At 34.3% G+C, this 16,904-nt stretch overlaps 1 long non-coding RNA gene across 1 annotated transcript in view; it reads right to left on the minus strand.

Annotated features, from left to right (window-relative positions):
• Positions 1–8,918, minus strand: part of LOC126973838 (uncharacterized) — a 453,438-nt gene extending 444,520 nt beyond the window's left edge. The window contains exon 1 of the long non-coding RNA XR_007731431.1: positions 8,857–8,918. This is a non-coding gene — a long non-coding RNA (uncharacterized LOC126973838). The remainder of the gene's footprint in view (positions 1–8,856) is intronic.
• Positions 8,919–16,904: the final 7,986 nt, after the last annotated feature.

A 16,904-nucleotide genomic window follows, 5' to 3' on the forward strand; every position in this document is an offset into this window, starting at 1 on the left:
GAAGATTACAGATAAGCAATGAAGTATACGATTACAAGCCTTAAGGTGAATACATTCCAAGTTTCAATATCCTCTAGGAAGACTAGAACAACCACTTGTATGGTTCCTAGCAATGCAAAAATATGTAGATTGTGAAGCAATATACTTTGAAAACGTTATATGTGACGTTATTAATGATAATATAGAAACCTACAGTTTCATATTGTAGGTTTCTAGCTTAAATAATGACTTCATGAGTTATATTTTATTGTAATATTTTACCCGCACTTTATGATTTTTTTTTCAATACCAATGCCAAATAAATATGAGAAACTCTGGTATATTTATGTTGTGACTGGGTTTTTTCGAAGGAAGTAATAAGCCTCACTTTTGCTTATTAATCAATGTTAGTCGGCTCTTAAACTACAGAAATACTAGGTTTGGATTGAGCGTTGTAATAGAATATTGATCGTTTTAGGACCCAAACCAAAACAGGAGACGAACCTGCATTAATTTAGTTTTGGTAATGCGAGACTTCACTTTACAAACATTGATCTATTAACATGTAGACAGACTATCTCATTAAATTAATGGAACATATTATTGATTAAAATGAGTCATTAACTATTGCACTAATGTTTGCTATGGACACTAATGTATGATCGTACAAGATATTTTTGAGACGCACTGAGCCCTTGATTATGTGAGCATTGAATGAGTCTGAGCCTTCACACTCGGCTTTGTAACGGTTGTTTTATTTTCAAGTTTATAGTGTTGTCACATTACTTCAGAGCTTAAGTTTTTATCGAAATAGTTTTAACTTCTTATGCAGCACCACAATGCGAAACTCAATTTTCGTTGTCGCATCACGTCTAGTAATTCGTCATAATATAATTTATATGTACAAGTTTTTGAGTGATTCTTGATATGTCAAAGCGGTATATATTGTTACTTTATTGTTTACACAGACACACACATGATCGTATATAAAACACTTAATTTATTTGTTAAAAGCGTACCAATAAACACACATATCAATTAATAAATAAACTGCAAAATTTAAAATACATAAAAGGCAAAAACAAACTACAAACTGTTATAGTTTATAGTTCGTTATTAGTTTTGTAGTTCAATGGAAGATCACTTTTATTATTAAATACTATAATAGGAAGGTTAAATATAACTGTTTTACATTAACTTATTTAAAAAAAAAGAACTTAAATAAGGATGTCAAGTAAGAGCTACTAAAATGAGTTCAACAACAGGTGTACGTAAATAGCAGAAACCCAAGAGACAGTTGTGGTGTAAAATAGAGGTATAGTTAAATAAAATTTGAAAATAAAATTTATGAACGATGCGAGACTCGAACCCACGACCACTCGCGTTCCGTGCGAGTGCTCTCCCAACCGAGCTAACCGTTCGAGTGACGTATCGTCATAAAATCTTGTTTGCTTTGTTCAACTCTCAGGTTGTGGCTTCATCTACAGGTTTTACTTTACAGTTAATAACATGCTCAACCCCAATATTTGCATATTAAGAAATTTACTTGAGATGTCGCTCTTGCTAATCTAAACAATTTGTTATATTTTTTTAAAGTGATAACCCTCACTTATGGGATTAATACACAAATAAAATTTAAAAAAAAATATTTGGGGTTATCACTTTAAAAAAAACATAACAAATTGTTTAGAGATATAGATAAGTAACGCGCAATGCTCCGTCTATGTGTTCATACTAAATTTATAGTTTGAGTACATAAGCCTGTATTTATCATTAGTATTTGTATAATATAACGTATTATATACACGAGGTCCAGTGTGTCTTACGTTATCGACCGTCTCTGTATTTACTTCAATCACACATATTATGTTTGACTTGGGTATATAATCACATTTTCACTATAAAATGCTTAACATTGTTAAGGTAGGAATAGTTTTGTTTGAACAATTTATAGTTTGTTTATAACAATTGTTTGATTTTGTTCCTTTATTAATTTAATGGGACAGTTAATTTTATGGGAGATGTTATACTGTCAGAAGGCTTTCGTTATGTGACAGCGGCAAAACAATCTGAAGGTCATAACAAAGAAATTTATCAGTGAAAATAAGACTTATACACAAGTATGTAGTGTAGATCACACTGCACCTATTAACCTAGAACTTTGAGATTTTTTCTGTTTCTTTAATTTTACCGACTCAATGAAACCTTGCGTAATAAACGTATGTCATCATAATACGCTTATTGCACTGACCTGTATAAATACCACTGGACATGCTGTTCCATATAGTTGACAGCAATTTTTTGTGCCTATTTGAAGCGCCACAAGCGAGCGTCCAGAGAACTAATTTTGACGTATAATACAAATGGCTGTGAAGAAACGTACAATACTGTGAAGTATATATATTTTGAATTAATTTCTTTCTTTTTTGTGTTATTTATACTTCAAGAATCAACGTTATAAAGTACACATTTTTTTGTAAATAGTTTCCCACTATTTATTTATGTTTGCTGAGGTTGTCATCACTAGTTTTAGTACCTAGTTTCGCTACATGGCCAACAGCGCCAAAATGGCGAATATCAAATAGGCACAAAAGCACTTCCGCCAGTCCAGTGCTATATAGTAGAGGCTTCTTGAGATTTGTATTGGCATTTTTTTGACACATGATAGATCTGATGTTTATTGATCTTAAAAATTGTAATTGTCGTAGTTACAGTAATTCATACTTAGTTTAAATTCATAGCATGTTTAGTTATCTAATACGGTTGGTACAAGTTTTAATTAGACCGTCAGTACTACAGTTTCATCGTTAATTGATCAGTTTTTGACATTTATATTATTTGTGAGTTTGATTGTGACATTAAAACAAATCCAAACGAACTTTTATCATTGTAAAATGAACTCTAAAACCTAGACCAAATTTTTGGAAGCAAAGATTATTGACCTCTGGTGTCACAGTCCTGACGTACTTGCCTGTCTTCTTCTACTAGCACCAAACCTTTCATGCATGTTTTCTTAGTATTGGCATATAGGTTGCATATTTTCAAAACATCTCTGGTGTCATCGTGGAATATAGACCTATGATGACTTATGCCAATATTTACATCCACATACGCACTTTATTTGTACAATCATACTTCTTTCAACCATATCCTCTAAATGACCAAACGACACCAACATGTTCTTACTACCTATCACGTAGTTTATTTAAAAAAACTAACACTGAATCTGTTTACCTTTTTCTACATTTTATTATAAAATATTATTCTTATTTCGTTTGTGCTCCCAGGGAGTGAATCAGACTTAATCTCCACTTTTCAACTACAACTCTGACTAACTTAAACAATCTCTTTGTACAATACGTAATGTCGCATATCATTCGCTTTCTTCTTTATTATATACCACACCCCATCATAATATAACTTACCATAAGGCGACGAGGCGACATATAGAATTTAAATGTCTCTTCAAAAGAACACGTACTGTATTCAGCCGATTGTCAAAAACTTAAATGTAATGTTGATTCAAGCGTAGAATATGTACGAGCAAATATGAACTAGATCTACGAATATTGAAGATTACAGCGACTGTCGAAGTATAGTACGCCATCACTTCTCTTTCGTGTGGGGAAAATTTTTGTGTGGGGAAAGTGATGTGAGGAATACTGAATGCGAATTTTTCATTCGTCGAGTGAAATGATCTTGGCAAAGTGTAAAATATAAATAAGTAACTTTGCTAACCAGGAAACCTGATGGGCGATGTTACCAAGGGCCTTCCACAGGGTTCGATTCTTGGGCCATTTCCACTTCTTTATTTTTTAAATTAAAGTTATTATACACTTTAAATATATAATAGCTAATAAAATGCTCACATAATGCCTTTGTTTTATTTAAGGATGTAATATGATGTCTGGATTGATGTGATCTACTGTATTGTACTTTAAGTATATACTCAATAACTATAACTATGTTTTTTACCTATTAATTTACATTTATTTGACTTACTCGTGTAAGGCATTTAGTAATTGACGTTAGAGTATTTTTGTTGCATCACTTTGCATATATTTATATAATTAAAAATAAGAACTTGTAATACCATTCTGTTTTAAAAAGAGCAACCTTAGAGTTACTTGCTCGTTCTTCTCTAACAAAATCTGCCTTCCTAACGAGCTGTATGAAAAAATGACATATATCAAGTGTAAAATGCAATTTACCTACGAAATAAAATATTTTTGATTTGAATTGGTTTGATGAAATATAACAAATGATTAAGTCATTGATTGATCTCTAGTATTATTTAATGACCTCTATGCTGTACGATATATTTTCGCAGTTACTTAATTTCTTATCTATAAGAAAGGCTTTATTTGATTACTTTTTGTTGTATTTTTCACGTTTATCTAGATTTGATGAGTTGTTAGAAACCGGCGCGTTTTGATTCCCGAGGGATTTTTCATAACAATTATTTTTTTGTCATGTCAGTGGGATGAGAATTTAGAAATAAATATGTTTCTATGTGTAAAACTTACGTAAAATGAAGAATTATCGTAAAATATGTAGAAATTCGCAATCATGGTGCAATGATTGCGAAACTAAAGTGGCAGGGCACATAGTTCGACGGACAGATGGCCGTTGGGGCAGTTAAGTCCTCGAGTGGTAACCACCTACCGGAAGACGGAGTGTTGGTAGGCCTCCCACAACATGGACCGACGATCTCGTCAAGATAGCCGGAATACGTTGGATGAGGGCAGCGCAGGACTGATCGTCGTGGAAATCTTTTGGGGAGGCCTTTGACCAGCAGTGGACGTCTTATGTCTTACGACTGATGATGATGATGTATAAATTAAATATTACTGGTGGTTTAATCAGAAAATACATGTATAATTAGTTTATTAAAATTGGTTGACGCACCATAAGTTGCTCTGGCAGATCAGATTAGAAGAGTGTGACACAAAACCAATACAGCCTTTAATATACCACCACCGCCCACAAACACTGGAATTTGCTCAAACGTTCTTAAAATATGTTACAGATACAATAAACAGTTTCCTTATTCAGAATTTTCCATGACAAGCGATCCACGTACAGATCCCAGGAGAACAATATATTAAGAGCGAAACAAGAAGAGGATTGTGATCACAAATTTATAACATTTGTATACATATAAGTATGTGTGTAAATTAACATATATGATGTATGCTTGTGTACATTAATGTACAAAACACATATGTGAATCTAAATATTATAAATATATCGATTGTAATACCAGTAATATTAATTTATATATGACTTGAGGACTATAAATATAAAATGAATATTTACTATTTTTCACCATTAAATAAACATTGCAGGAAAAATGTAATAGAAATTAAGTATCAAAAATTAATGCTAATGCTTAGGTATTTTTTTTTTTTGAACCTTATGCACTAATATTATAAGGTGAGAGACGATGAACGCTTGTTATAAATGAATGGAACACGCGGACTAGAATAAAATATACATATTATTATTTTACTGGTATTACGTTATTAATAATTCTTAGAATTTACTAGTTTTTTTTTTTGTTTTTGCTCATATTTCTAACAAAATAGTAAAATAAAATAATACCTCTACAGATGCGTTTGTTTTCGCGTAGCAATGCTACACAATGCTACGATAACGTAGCCGATGCATTGATGCGGGTACAATTAGGGCATTTGCAGGCACTTTTTAGGGCTTCGTAGCCAAATGGCAAAAAACGGATCGCTTATAAATTCATCATGTTTGTCTATCTGTCGGTCCGTATGTCACAGCCACTTTTTTCTGAAATTATTAGAAGTAATATACTGTTGAAACTTAGTAAGTAGGTATTGTATTCTGTGAACCGCTTTAAGTTATTCACTTAGAAATAGAAAAAAAAAAACAACTTAGAACTAAAACTCAAAAATTTTTTTTTTTCATCGAACCCATACGTGTGTCTATGGATATTGAGGTTTCTAATATCATTTTTTTTCTAAGCTGAACAGTTTGCGCGTGAGACACTTCTAAGGTGGTAAAATGTATGTCCCCCCCCCCCTGTAACTTCTAAAATAAGATGGAAAAGATGATAAAACCAAAATAAAATTAAATGATGTACATCACTTTGCAAACTTCCACCGAAAATTGGTTTGAACGAGATCAAGTAAGTAGTTTTTTTAATTCGTTATAAATAACTTAATTATAAAAATAATACACTATTAAATATTAAAACAAGATCAAAATTACAACGAACTACAAGAACTTTTATATAATATTTCTTGCTGCTACGGAACCCTTCATGGGTGAGTCCGACTCGCACTTGGCCGCTTTTTATAAATATCAAGCATATAATATTACAATATGCTCACTAACGAAATTTTATCACTATCTCAAGAGGTACTAAGAGTTACTTTATTTGTTTGTTTGTTTCAAGAGGTCTTCATTTAACATAAAGGCAACGGGACTTATTTACGACTGATTTCAAAAAGGACGAGGAATTTGACAGTATGTTTTTTGTATGTTTGTTACCTCGAAACTCCACCGATTTGGACCTATTAATAAATTCATTTTCGTTTGTAAGGGTATACTTACATATTGGGCACGTTGTAAAAAAGTTGTACTCAATATTACGTTTAGTTGTACGTAATGATGGAATCTATGAGTAATTTAGGGGTCTCCAAAATATTATACTCGTATATTTTGTAACGTTTTTTGGATTATACAACAACAAACGAAGAGAGAGCATAGAGTATACTCTAACCCTTTTTCACCCTAAACCGTTGGTTTTGCAGATGTCCGTGGGTGGTTTCCTCTGCACTACCCATCACGTGAGACCCTTGCCCCACAACAACTAATAACCACAGGAACTTTGTGAAGTTAAGTATTTCACGTTTGGTCACAAGAGTAACTATAACCATTGAACTGATCAGGTGATGATGTCGGAAGTTGAATTCCCTTTTGTTTACATTGTATTGTCTATTCTGTTAATTAATATTTGTATTGTACTCATACGCAAAATTTATCTGTTTGTACTTCATTATATTTAATTGCTGTATTAGGTACCTTACAGGGTAGGACGGTACGGGTAACTTGACACCTTAAGCTATTCAAATTTTGAAGCCCATAACTTATCACTTCCGATATTATTTCACACATTCCAAATATCAATGATTAAATTATTTAGATAAACGAACAAGTGCAATTGATTACAACAGAAACTACTAAAACTACAAATAAAGCACGTACACCTTCCTTAAGGGCCGGCAACGCTCCTGTGATTCCCCTGGTGCTGCAAGAAATTGTGGGCGGCGGTGATCACTTAACACCAGATGACCCGTACGCTTGTTAGTCCTAGTTTTCCATAACAAAAACAAGTAATGGAATAAAAATAAATACAGCAAATATTTGCTGTATTTATTATCAAATATATACAGCCCTGGTTCGATGCGTCAGTTAAAGCAGCATCTGACTGCAAAAAACAGGCGTATCGAACTTGGGTTGCGGCGCTGGGCACAAAGGATCCGAAATGCCTAGTTCTAAGGAGGAAATATAACTGTGCCACTGTGAAAATCGAAGCACGTCGTCAAAATTTGATCAACGACCGGCAGTACGGCTTTCGCCATGGTCGGTCGGCAGGCGATCTTCTAGTATACCTAACACATAGATGGGTTGCGGCTATCGAAAGCTAGGGGGTTAGCCTGGATATAGCGAAGGCCTTTGATCGTGTATGGCGCAAGGCGCTCCTCTCAAGCCGGCCCACATTCTAGCGCTGTACAAAACGCAGGTCCTGCCACACATGGAGTATTGCTGTCATCTCTGGTCTGGCGTACACCAGTATCAGCTCGATTCATTTGACCGCGTGCAACGCAGAGCAGCTCGAATTGTCAGTGCTCTGTGAACGGCTGGATCACTTGGCGTTGCGTAGAGACGTCGCTTCATTGTGTGTCTTCTACTGCATTTATCACGGGGAGTGTTCAGAAGAGCTGTTTAATCTGATTCCTGCCACCGAATTCCACCTTCTCACGACACGCCACAAATTGGGATATCATCCCCACCATCTGGATGTGTGGCGGTCCTCCACAGTGCGTTTTTCAAGGAGCTTTCTTTCTCGTACCACAAAGCTATGGAATGAGCTTCCTTGTGCGGTGTTTCTGAGACGATACGACATGGGTACCTTCAAAAAAAGCGCGTACACTTTCCTTAAAGGCCGGCAACGCTCTTGTGATTCCTCTGGTATTGCAAGAGAATGTGGGTGGTGGTGATCACTTAACACCAGATGACCCGTACGCTCGTTTGTCCTCCTATTCCATAAAAAAAAATATATAAAAAATGTAAGCACAGCGTTTAATCTAATTAAATATAACTAATAAACTAGTAACATTTTACTTTCAATATATATATTATATTAGAGAATCAATTAAGTATACACTACACTCATATATTTGTTTGCTGTTCGGTTTGTTTACAATTATTCGCAAGGGTAACACTAACCAAGGCTTATACTATTGGGGTCACTTAATGTTTTTTATTAGTAAAATACAAATACCAGCGTATTAAACGTTTTTTGGATTCCGTAGCCAAATGGCAAAAAACGAAACTCTTATAGATTTGTCATGTTTGTCTGTCTGTCCGTATATGTTACAGCCACTTTTTTTCCAAATCTATAATAACTATACTGTTGAAACTTGGTAAGTAATAATAATAATAATATTGACATACTTTTACACAAATTATCTTGCCCCAAACTAGGCATAGCGTGTACTATGGGTACAAAGATAATGATATATTTAATACAATATACTTACTTAAACATACATAAATACATATAGACATCCATGACTCGGAAACAAACATCTATAATATTCATCATATAAATGTTTGCACCTACCGGGATTCGAACCCGGGACCTATAGCTTAGTAGTCAGGGTCACTAACCATTCGGCTATATGGGTGGTTAGGTAGATGTGTTCAGTGAACCGCATTAACATTTTTACACAAAAATAGAAAAATTCAATAAATTTTGGAGGTTCCCTATACTGAAAACTGAAACTCGAATTTTTTTTTTCATCAAACCCATACGTGTAGGATATTTATGGATAGTTCTTCAAAAATGATATTGAGGTTTCTAATGCCATAACACCTACACGCTCAACACGCCGTTGTGGTACCCATAATCTAGCCGGCATCCTGTGCAAAAGAGTCTCCCACTGTAATGTAATATAAGCCTTCTTCTCCACCAAATACGGTAATAATCAGAAATCATAATAAGGGAACATTATAATACCATAGTTGTTATAAGCTCCAAGTTAAAACCCTAAATTATAGATGGAATATTAACATTAATATAGCAGCCAGTTGGAGTAGCCGCATATGGCGTGTTTGTCATTCAATGTTTGCGGATCGCGATCAAGTGTGGAGTGTGTACGATGCTTACACTTGCTATATTTAATCGATGTTTACCCAATGTTTAGGGATTGTTTACGAGACAAACCGGGCTTGACTTAAAATGATAATTGAAACTGTACTGATATGCATAGTTTGTGTACTTTGCGAAGCGATTTAGTATGATATAAGTTTTGAAGTTAGCTAATTTATCTTCTTTAAGGCCTCGGTCTTATATTTGCCTACATTAATTAGTGATCTACCAAAGTAAATTATATATTATATTAGAAATATCGTCAGTATACAAGTAGCGCGATAAAATATAAATACAACAATTGCATAGCACAGTGGTTAGTGACCCTCACCTCTGAGAAAAACGTCCCAAGTTCAATAATCAATAGATGTACACATCATTCATATATTTTTATGTAAGTATATCGTATTAAATATATTATAGTCTTGACAAATGGCACAAATTAAGAAGTTATGCGACTTCAAATGACAAAATAATTTTTCATATTTGTTATTTTTTTTTATAACAATCAAGCGTAGGTATTGGTCTGATGCATACATATATGATGGTATCTGATCACCACGGCCCATACTCTAACAGCAGAGGAATCACTAGAGCGTTGTCAACCCCACGATACAGAAAAAACTTTCTTCTGTTCTGTGGTCGACTCTATAAATCGTCAAATAATTGTACAAATATGATTTGTTACGATGAAGAGTGTCATCCGGGATCACCGGGATTAGTGTCAAAGGTTCTAACTATTTCGCCACCGCCCAATATAATAATATAACACTGGAGATAACATATGAGATAACTTACATGAAAAAAATATACATTCGAATTGAGAGTTTTGAATTTAGTTCAAAATGGTCCATAATTCCTTTTCTAAAATAACCATTAACAAATAAGGAATTGCTTGTTAGTAACTCTAACGTATGGCCTGCCACAGTACAATATTGTATTAGATAAATTTTAACAAAATCATAATGGGAGAGTTTCTTGTGCCGTTTCTTCTCTCTCAGTTCACTATTTCTTTCTAAGCTTTCGCAATTATTATGAAAAGTAAATGCTTTTACGCCTTTTGTTATTTTACGTAACAGATAGCAATGAACATTTTGTCGACTTATTGTTCTCCAGTTTTACGTTTAATCGTTCCACGCTCGTATTGGTTCCTAAATAAACTCTCAATAAACCACACAACAAGTTTTTACAGCGCCGCAGCCGCACAGCGTAGAATTGAATAAAACAATTCTAGTTAAACCCGGGCACCGCCATATTGTTATTAGATTTAGACGGAGTGCGTTCAGAAATATTGCGCTGCACCTTCATCTACTTTGTAAAATTATTCTGTTGGACATGTTTTAACTTCCCGCTAAGAAAATAAAAAAAAATTCATAAGTTGGGAATTATAGATTTTACCCAATTTTTCAGATATTGAGTTTTCATCAGATATAGACGTTTTAAGGTCCTAGGAAGCGTTTCTGACGATTTAACAAGGCTGGTATTGCTCTCGTGATACCTGTGGTATTGGATGAGAGCATGAGTGGGGGTGATCACTTACCACCAGGTGACCACTACGCTGATTATATGTTTCTAACTCGATAAAAAAAACAATCAATAATATACAATTATACACGTGATATGACTGTACACGTTCTGCTTTTAAAAATATTTGTTTCTTAAGACTTTAAAAACTTTAAATTTAATGAAGATATTGCAATATTTTTTTAGATAAGGCCAAGTGTATAAATATTAAAACTAAGATGACTTAATTTAAATCTATCAATTAGTTTTTCGGTGATGCGCGCTCCAATGAAAATCTCTATCATTTTATATAGATTGTAGAGATTACGGGTCACAGTTTTCAAAATACGTTTTCTTTTATATGCAATGTTTGATGTAGAAGGACAGCCTTATAGTTAAATGAACATTCTCTTAAAGAGATGATTTTTAATCAGATACATAAATGTCAATCAAACATAAAGTTAGGTCAAACATTTCATAACATAAAATCTGACATACAAGAAATCTATTGGGATATCTGTTTCTTAATCCAGGATGTCAAAATAAAGAACATTTAACTGAAGAACTACTCTAACCTAACTCGGAAAAGGTCGATTGAGGAGTTGCTTCCAGATAATTATGTAATAGGGAAATAATTATAGTTTTATTGAAGTTTTTACCTAAAAATTAGAAGTAGGTTCGAATACAACGACACATTTGCGTTAAAATCTTGACATGACTATGCTAGAGCACATAACTCCGTCTAAGCTCTGAGCATTTCTAACTCTAGTCTCCTCGTAGTCGAGTGCACCATACAGCTGCAGGTTCATACGCAATATGCGTGATATGTTCCTATGAACGTCCACTTTATGTGCTTCGATTTTCACGACTCACAACGACAAATTGGCGGAAACATGAAATTTATAAAACAGAAATAATCTTTTTTTGCTTTTGACCGGTCCTTGGTCCGCCAAATTTTATTAGTTTTTCATTCATTTATACCGAGTCACTCGATGCTTAGTTTTTGTACACTTTTACCCAGTTCTTTTGGTTAACAATACCTATGTGATTTTTATTTGATTTATGACACATTTGTAAAGAATTCCTTTAGCTATTATTAATAATTATTATCTTTCACTATTGATTTCTATTGTAAAAATATACAATGTTGGAACATGGAATAATTATAAAGGTAGTTAATAATACAATGTACTAATAATTATTCCAAACTTCTAAGTCTTGTTTTTTGGATCTACTCTTTTATAATGGAGATACTATTAATTAAACAGGTTTACCAAAACCTTTTCATCATAACGAATTGAATATTAGGTGGAGATTTTTAAGAAATCTTTATGTTTGGTTAAAATGCCACGATAATTAAACTAGTATATATAATGCTATAAAAACCAGACAAGAGCGAATCCTACAACACCAATACTAATGACTCGCGGAGATAATATCTAGATACATGGTATCTTTGATTGGAGATCGAGATTTTCTTTAATTTTCTTTAGTGTAAACTGTAAAGGAACAGAGAAACTGCACAGAAATGAGAGCTTAGTTAAAAGTAGATAAATATTTTGAGAGAAAGCATCACAGAATTTTGAAAGTTCAAAAACGCAAATATTCATAGTTACATAAAGATGCTTAAGCAATGAGTTATTGGCGTACAATAATAACATAAATTATATAAAATACAACATACAAAATTAAACAAAATAATTGTATTAGCACACAACAATTAATACATACAAATTGACAACAAGAAGGTAGGTAATAAACGTACTGGGTACACAGCGAGTTAATTTTACCAAAAACATCGCCAGCCTACCATTTACGAAAACAGAACAAAACAAAGGCTCGTTTACTGAGGAGCTAATTAAACTCGTAAATTATAATGAAAGGTTTTGTCCAAGAACACTTGTATGTAACGGAATACAGAAGCCCTACTGTCTGTCTGTCGCGCTAATGGTATTATTGCAAGATTTGTGCCTCGTCTGCAATGTTCCTTGGCAGCACGCTGCTTAATAATAATAATGGGGTGAATGGCAAGCGGCAATAAGGTAGCGTGAATAGCGGTAAATAGTGTATAGTATACTAGATACACATATCACTTTAGTCGTGAGCATTTTATTTTGTTAGTATTGAATGAGACTGAGCCGTCATACTCGGTTTAGTAACGTCCATTCTCCATTTTTTCTACTCAATGAATTATCACGATGTTCTAAACACGACGTAGTGAAGCTTTTTGAAGTGAAAACTTCTTTAGCGGCATTGAGCAATTTTTTTGGGTTGGGTGTAAAATATTTAACATGCGTCAGGACACGTGACCAGATCGTAAATTCGTAAGAGAGTCGTTGAAATTATGGATGAAACTTGATTTTTCTGAGAGATAAATTTATTGATTTAAAATAATTGTAATAGTTCTGAAGTGTTATTTTTTTTTATTTTGATGTGGCCAGGCACTTCGTTGTGAAACACGTGATTTATGCCACAAAAAACGAAGGTATATCTTTGCAATCTCACTTACTTACTCCTGCAGCGCAAAAAACCCAACGTGGGACTTGGCCTCTGACAAGAGAGTCCTACACTTTTTTTCAATTCATGATTTTCATCTCGCACAGGTCAGCGTTCTCCCGGTCTTCCCACCTATACTTAGGGCGACTTTCTGGGTGTCTGCCCTCTACTAGTCCCGAGTATGCCTTTTTTATTTCACCAACCTCTCCCGTGCGTTTTACGTGACCGAGAGCGATGGATCTTAACTTCTTCAATAATGTTGGGCTCTGCTACGAGGTCTTCTATCTAGGCCAAGCATCTTTCGCTCTGCTACAAGTAGTTTGGTCTTCTCCATTAGCGAAAGTGCCCAGGCTTCACAGCGATACATTAAATATTGGTCTTAAGATGTTTTTATATATTCGGGATATTTGTCCGTGTACTGTCCACTAGGACCTTGTGTGAGGCTGCACTATACTGTAGTGTAATGTGGATCCGTATATTAATTTTATTAATTTTCTCCTCGCGGGTGTTTTAACAGCCACTGTGCAACCTAGGTATTTGAATCTGGATAACTCCCACTGGATATCACCCACTCGTAGATCTCGGTATTATATATCGTGTCCCGGTCAATCCTACGTCCGACCATGCGGCTGCAACGACTTCTTTTTTGTATAGAGCCAGGATATCTGCATATTCTATCACCTTATGCTTTCGACCAACCTCTTTTCCCGAATCTAGTTTCATCATTTTTTTTAAAACAAGCTCCAATACTAGATTGAACAGCATCGGTGACAGGGCATTACCCTGCTTCAGTCCGGTAAACAAATAAAGTCGTCGGTTAGTTCGCCGCCAACCCGAACATGCATTTTACTCACTCCAGTGGCTACCACAATCATTTCGATAAGTTTATCCTTGATTTGAAACCCTCTTAAAATCGTATACAGGGACCCCATATCTATGCTATCATATTCTTTTTTAAAATAGGCGTGGATGCTCTTCACGTATTCCCATTTCTTCTCCATTAGTTGTTTACGGAAGAATATCTGGTAGACTTTACTAATAGTAGTTTAAGATTTGGTTCGCGTATGGTTCCAGTCGCTTCAGTGACGGACAGAACTTTGTACGCGCTCGGCAAATATGTATGATACTCTCAAGGGAATCAAAATATAGGGTAATTTCGGTTGACCTAGAACTTGGAATTAGCAAGTAATAGAGAAACGGGCTGAAAACTAGTCATTTGTGTTTAAGTCATAAAAAAATAGGGTCAATAAGCATTTCATGTGGGTTATCGTATGTCAGGGTTTCATTGGCACAAGCATAAACATATTTTTAATTATTTTTATTATGTATTGTTTTCAATTTATTACGATGAATAAAAAAACAATTTCCCATTTATAAGTATAGGTACCTAATGATTCTGATACCCTAGCAACGAGGACCGCCAGCCCTAACTTATGATGTATTGAGTTAGTAAACAAGCACGAAATCAATTTGCAACTAATAATAAATAAACGATGCCGAATGCTACGATTACTATAAAGATCATAAGTAGTTCATCAAGTATTTTTCCAGAGATCAACCAGAAGCAGTCATTTTATAAAACTGTCCATAGTTGTACAGCGTTGGGGGATAAGAGTAATGGCTGGCTCTTACCAGATCTGCTTGACACCTTCAATCATATGTTCATCACGTGGCAGACAGCTGATAAACACACCACGGGTAAAATGTACAGTGTTGGCACGTGGGAGGTTACAGTTTGTTGGGAGCCACTTAAAAATTAATGAAGGTTTATAAATGTATTGGATGGAGGCTTTATCATTTATATTCAGACTGTGTATACAGTGCGGGCAACTTCAGTAAATATGGATGAACCCTTCTGGGCGCGCCACGTGTCCCTAACCTCGATTAACTGCACGCATTCCTTTAATATCGATTACACATAAACGCTCAGATAATTTTCAATATAGAATATTGCTAATAGAACTACGAGACTAAAATATGTAACATAAAATTGTGTCTGGATTTATATATATATATATATTATTATATATTTTATTTATATATTTATATATATCAAATACAAAGTGACTATACTATACTAGTGCAGACAATTAATATTATTGTTGTGTAAGAGATTATCCGTGCATATTAAAAAAAAATTAGGTGTTGTTATTTGCCGAAATTCATATTCATCCAAATGTTTTGAATTATCTTAACGTTAGTTTCGCTAACCTGTGTTAGTCTCTTTCCAGAGTTTGGCGCGTTAACACCTCCTGAAGATGCCTCGTGTAGAAACGAAACACGCGTTGAATTGGTTGAAGCAGAATTTACAAGTGGGAGGCTCCTTTGCACAGGATGCCAGCTAGAGTATGGGTACCACAACGGCGCCCATTTCTGCCGTGAAGCAGTAATATGTAAACATTATTGTGTTTCAGTCTGAAGGGCGCCGTAGCTAGTGAAATTACTGGTTAAATGAGACTTAACATCTTATGTCTCTTGGTGACGCGCGCAAGTGTAGTGCCGCTCAGAACTTTTGGGGTTTACAAGAATCCGGAGCGGTACTGCATTGTAATGGGCAGGGCGTATCGATTACATTCAGCTGAATTATAAAAATTTATTTGTCTGCTCTTTTTACTGACGCTTTTTCATTTCATAGATCTTCAAATCAAAATAAAATAATGGTGAACTAATAAGTACTACTTGCGAGATAGATTACGCAGTCAATATCGGCACTATGTATGTCTACATCGTAGCCGATAAATGGTACTAGCACCAGTATGTATGTACTCTAAAACGCGCTTTAACTATGTTTTCATATTGTAGGATACTTAATATTTGTTTTGTTAACTAGTATAGTAATTAGTAATAATCATAAACGTTGAATGTTTAACGCAACAGTGCTCCCATACCCCCGCCATGGTCGCGTTAAGCGTTTAACGCAACCTCGTTGGAAGTTGCATTAGAATTGAGAAGAAGACGTTTGTCAACGAAGGTTTTTAAATTAATTTAATTTAACTGTTCCTGTCAATGTTCAACAGGTTGAAAAAACTGTTAAGTCGTCAACGGGTTTACAATAATCGTTTAATGCATTAATTAATAATTTAACAGGTTCATATTATATTATTACTTTTTTTTATTATTAATTTAATTTATACCTAGAAGCTATTTCCTCAATATAATATCGAGTGAACGTTTTCGCTCGCAACTTCGTATGCTGTTTTGAATTAAGTACAACAAAAATATTGTAAGTATATGACAGCAGATTAATGTTAACATTATCTAATGAAATGATCTTCCCTTGTAAATCTGCAATCAATAAAAGCTGTTTTTTGTGAGGTTAAACATCAATTTATTAGCGTTTTTGTGGCGTAAGTGCAACTGAGAATTGAGAAAGGGATAGGTGCAAAAGGGTCGGAGATATGCTTCATTTATTGCGAGTTACGGGCGAAAACGTTGATTGAATTTATTAACTTATTATTATCAACAGTTTTTTTCGTTGAATAAAAACAGTTAATTCGTTAACGAATATAAATCTGTT

This window comes from Leptidea sinapis, chromosome 30 (assembly GCF_905404315.1).
Source record: "Leptidea sinapis chromosome 30, ilLepSina1.1, whole genome shotgun sequence".
Taxonomy (NCBI): domain Eukaryota; kingdom Metazoa; phylum Arthropoda; class Insecta; order Lepidoptera; family Pieridae; genus Leptidea; species Leptidea sinapis.